Source organism: Bos grunniens, chromosome 20 (assembly GCF_055505025.1).
Source record: "Bos grunniens cultivar Pamir isolate PY7600 chromosome 20, Bosgru_T2T1.0, whole genome shotgun sequence".
In the NCBI taxonomy this organism is placed as follows: Eukaryota; Metazoa; Chordata; class Mammalia; order Artiodactyla; family Bovidae; genus Bos; species Bos grunniens.
Window position 1 is genome coordinate 51,819,958 of NC_141184.1, and position 5,402 is coordinate 51,825,359.

General features: G+C 43.4%; 1 protein-coding gene and 1 long non-coding RNA gene across 19 annotated transcripts in view; one reads left to right on the forward strand and one right to left on the reverse strand.

Moving 5' to 3' along the window:
* Nucleotides 1-5,402, reverse strand: part of PDE4D (phosphodiesterase 4D) — a 1,650,639-nt gene that overhangs the window by 256,214 nt on the left and 1,389,023 nt on the right. The gene's annotated exons all lie outside the window — the stretch shown is intronic.
* LOC147350408 (uncharacterized) overlaps nt 1-5,402 on the forward strand; it is a 126,943-nt gene that overhangs the window by 2,436 nt on the left and 119,105 nt on the right. The window lies entirely within an intron of this gene.

The following is a 5,402-nucleotide window of genomic DNA, read 5'->3' on the forward strand; positions in this document are numbered from 1 at the left end:
CAAAAATATATACTACTGGTAATGTCAAAGCACATAAAGCAACATGTTATCATCTCTTTTATTCTCCAGTCTTGTATATAGTAGGAAGGAAGAGCAAAGATATTTTTGACTATAGTATGGTAAGTAATGTGAGATCCATGTCCTCGGGAATCACTAGAAACCTGAGCTATTTATTGCAGAGAGAGAATCTTTGGCACTGTGGAGATTAAATTGCCTCTGGAAGGTCAGGTATTCCTGTTACCAAAATAAACACCACCTGAGCAATGGCAAAGGCTTCCCAGGTGGTAGTGTGGTAAAGAACCTGTCTGCCAATGCAAGAGACACAAAAGAGGTGGGTTTGATCCCTGGGTTGGAAAGATCCCCTGGAGAAGGAAACGGCAACCCACTCCAGTATTCCTGCCTTGAAAATTCCATGGACAGAGGAGCCTGGCAGGCTACAGTCCATGGGGTCTCAGAGTTGGACAGACTGAGTGCACACGCGCGCACACACACACACACACACACACACGAGCAATGGCAAACATGAATGAGAGTGTAACTATAGAAGAAAGCTTTTCTCCATATTCTTGCTGGAGTTCTGTTTGGTAAAGTAAAATAGGCAATTTTATAATTTCCCAATTTTGGGAGCCCAGAATTAAATCTACCATGTGTGTGCTTAGTCACTCAGTCATATATGACTCTTTGCAACCCCATGGACTATAGCCCGCCAGGCTCCTCTGTCCAGGGGGATTCTCCAGGCTAGAATACTGGAGTGGGTTGCTATGCCCTCCTCTAGGGGATCTTCCCAACCCAGGGATTGAACCCTGGTCTCCCGCATTGCAGGCATCTGGCCAACAGGGAAGCCCAAGAATACTGGAGTGGGTAGCCTATCTCTTCTCCAGGGGAACTTCCTGACGCAGGAATTGAACCAGGATTTCCTGCACTGCAGGTGGATTCTTTACCATTTGAGCTACCGGGGAAGCCCTAAATCTACCATGCTAAGATGCTAAGTCACGTCAGTCACGTCTGACTCTGTGCGACCCCATAGACGGCAGCCCACCAGGCTCCCCCGTCCCTGGGATTCTCCAGGCAAGAATACCACAGTGGGTTGCCATTTCCTTCTTCAATGCATGAAAGTGAAAAGTGAAAGTGAAGTCGCTCAGTCGTGTCCAACTCTTAGCGACCCCATGGACTGTAGCCTACCAGGCTCCTCCGTCCATGGGATTTCCCAGGCAAGAGTACTGGAGTGGGGTGCCATTGCCTTCTTCCAAATCTACCATATGGGGTCTAAATATCAGTGCTCTAACCATTATGCATTTTTATACTGATACTTTCTCCTGGATGCTTCAAACTTTGGCTGATGTCCCTGGAAACAGTGTGGTCTTCAGCATCTTTCAAGCTTTAACACTGATTACTCTGATGACACTTCTCTACACTGGAGACCGGAGGATCTGTCAAGCTCTTCTCCACCCTGCTCTCTGCCACTTCATCCCTGACAGAATTCGAGCTTATATTCTAGCAGCTCCCAAAGGCGAGCCCTTCCAGAGAGTCCACACAGTGGGAGATTTACTGTCCATGGGGATCCAACTGCCCTGTTCGATGGGCCTTCTTAGAAGGACAACACAATAATAACAACTGACAAAAACAATAGAGGATAGACTATTCTCAGCATTTTAGATCCATTTAAAATGGATCTTAAATTTTGATTTTTAGTACTATGCTAGGTAGGTTCCCAGATAGCTCAGTGGGTAAAGAATTTGCCTGTGATGCAGGAGACACAGGTTTGATCCCTGGGTCAGGAAGATCCTCTGGAAAACGGCAACTCACTCCAGTATTCTTGCCTGGAGAATCCCGTGGACAGAGGAGCCTGGTGGACTACAGTCCATAGGGTCACAAAGAGTCAGACACCACTGAGTGACTGAGCACAGCACAACATGCTAGATTAAGAAATGGTGCTCAGAGATAAGTAACCTGCCTGAAATCCAAGTTTATATCCACTATACTCCATGGCTTCTCTAGGATCCAGTGGTCCCTTATTAAATACTGATGCAAATGATCAAAACTAGGTTCCCCAATGCTATTTAGCTCCCCTCAAATATCATATCTTAGTAGAAACAGCATGGACTTTGGAATCAGATCTGGTTGTGAAGAGGCTCAGTTCCCTGCCAGCTTTGGGACCTTAAGCAAAGCTCCTTAGACTCTCTCAGCCTGAGCTTCCACACTTGGTTTTTTTTTTTTTCCCACACTTGTTGAAAAGGGATTATAAACCACTCACATGTAGAAAACCAAAATGAGTTAATGAATATTAAAGCACCCAAGACAGTGTTTTGAAGATGATATGCGTTCAATAAATATTAATTCCCTTTTTGTTCTTTTCTACTTAAATACACTGAAATTTCCCATATTTTAATAAGATGGTTATAATTTGGCTCATTGCATTAATCTTGAGGCCAGTGAAACATTAATGAAATTAGTATTTGCAGCGCTTCCAGTGATTGAAACTAATGGCCAACATACAACCTCCTCCGTTCAGGGGGTCCGATTATATTCTTAAGGGAGGTGTTGGTATATTTACAGATTATATCATAACACAATCTTGTTATTGCTCAGATTCTAAGACTTTCCTTTTATGTGGCTGTGCCTTTGTTAGAGCAGAGAAAGGACATGACTTTGATCCTGGTTCCAAAAAAAGCAAATTTCACTACAATAAACTAATTGAAAATTCTTTACTCTTGAACAGCACATCCCACTCCATGCCAGTTTTGGCAAGATATGATAAAGCTAAATGGCGGGTGGTGGTGGTTGTGAATTTATGATTTCTTTGCCCCTGAGCCCACCAGCTTCTGAGTTTCCTGCAGTTTTCCAAGTTCTCTGGATATTTCATGAGTGACATAGATTTTATTTTAAAAGCTGATATCAACCTGCGTTGTGCTCCTGGGAGAGATGTGGTCAGATGGCAGGGGGAAGGAGTGACGCAGGTCTGGAAGCACTGGACTCTTAGCTCAAGACCTGCAGACCTTCCTGGTGAACAAACCAAATGGTTCAGTTGATAACTCAAGTACAGATGCCCCACAGGTATAGAACAGATTGTTTCTACTCAGGTCATTCTAATAAATGTCCATATATGTAGCAACTAGATAGCAGAGCATTTCAAATTTTAGATCTCAGAGACAGCAACAAGGACCTACTGTGTAGCACAGGGACTATACTCAGTATTTTGCAATAGTCAAGGCTATGGTTTTTCCAATGGTCATGTATGGATGTGAGAGTTGGACTGTGAAGAAGGCTGAGTGCCGAAGAATTGATGTTTTTGAATTGCAGTGTTGGAGAAGACTCTTGAGAGTCCCTTGGACTGCAAGGAGATCCAACCAGTCCATTCTGAAGGAGATCAGCCCTGGGAGTTCTTTGGAAGGAATGATGCTAAAGCTGAAACTCCAGTACTTTGGCCACCTCATGCGAAGAGTTGACTCATTGGAAAAGACTCTGATGCTGGGAGGGATTGGGAGCAAGAGGAGAAGGGGACGACAGAGGATGAGATGGCTGGATGGCATCACTGACTCGATGGACATGAGTCTGAGCGAACTCCGGGAGTTGGTGATGGACAGGGAGGCCTGGAGTGCTGCGACTCATGGGGTCGCAAAGAGTCGGACACGACTGAGCGACTGATCTGATCTGATGTGATAAGAGAAAAGCGGAGAAGGCAATGGCACCCCACTCCAGTACTCTTGCCTGGAAAATCCCATGGAAGGAGGAGCCTGGTAGGCTGCAGTTCATGGAGTCACTGAGGGTCGGACATGACTGAGCGACTTCACTTTCACTTTTCACTTTCATGCATTAGAGAAGGAAATGGCAACCCACTCCAGTGTTCTTGCCTGGAGAATCCCAGGGACGGGGGAGCCTGGTGGGCTGCTGTCTATGGGGTCACACAGAGTCGGACACGACTGAAGTGACTTAGCAGCAGCAGCAGCATAAGAGAAAAGAATCTGAAAAAGAATACCTATACCTGAATCACTGTGTTGAACATCTGAAACTAACATGACACTATAAACTACAGTTCAACTTAAAAGAAAAGAGATCCTTTTAAGAATAAAATGACCTGAAAGTCTCCAGAAACGTAAGCCTTTCAAAAAAAATTTTTTTTCAAACACACCCACACACCTTTTTGGAAATAATTCCATAAAGTTCAGTATGGCCTAGTGGTTAAGCCTATGAGTTTTAGCCTGGATCCAGACAGCTTGGATTAAAACCCTTACTCTGCTGCTGCATACTTATAGACTTTCTGCAAGATATTAAACTTCATTTTCCTTATCTTCAAAAATGGAAATAAAAACAGTACCTATTCGGTAGGACCATGAGGAGGTTTAAATAAGATAAATCATGCATAGTGGGATGATGAGTGATTTGTAAATTTTTCCTGCTATTATTTTAAGGGAGTTACAGATTCTGAAAGTCTCTTTGTAGATTCCAAGTTAAGAATTTCTGCTATGAAACGGGGGTAAAGTTAAAACCAGTTAAGGATAGCCCACCTACCATGAAAGTAACAAGAGGCTTTTCAAGTAAAAATATCAATAAAAGGGCGTTAAACAGCTAGGTCTGCTACCCTGCCTGGCCCTGCGCAGGCAGGACAATGAGTCTAGCCATGGCCCCTGTTCTTCCAAGGAGCACCAGCCTGTACCAGCCACAAGAACTTGGCAGCAATGGCTTCTTCTGCACTTGAGCAAAACAGCTTCTCGGCGGCCTGAACTTTACAAGGCTGTTGTTCTATTCCTGGTGTAATCTTTATAAGATCCCCGGTGTAAGAGAGGGCTGCTAAAAGGTTTTAATGAGAACACAAATAAGTACCTACTTTAAGGGCTGACATACAATAACCTCTCAATAACTGCTGTCTCTTTCCATGGGTTAGGAGACAGAGTAACTTGACTTGACAAACTCACAGCGCTGGGAGAAATTCCGCTGACACTCAGGGGAATGGCTAAGTTATGTAGTTTAACTAAATATGACTTGAAACAACAAGGCCTTTGAGTGGAATTTTCTTTGGGGATTATACAGAGGTTTTGCTACTGTGATGCTATTTTCTCTTAAGACTTTTGCTTGTGCTTTAAAGTACCCTATTTAATCCAAGTAGACTCTTCAGCCAAATTAGAACTATTTGACATTGGAATATCTAGCAGCCAGTAAGTTCAGATACATTTGTCTTTCGTAGGAAGTAGCCATGAATTGAATAGTCCCTGAAGGTTCTGTATCATATTGTCTTGTCCAGAAAGACGATCTCAGAAGCAACGGGATTAAAGTACTTTAATTTCTGTATCCTCAGCACCTAACACAGTTCTGACACCATGTATAGGAATAATGACTATTTATTGAATGTATATGCTATATACAGACTTCAACATCACTTATAGAAGTCTCTCTGTTTAACACAG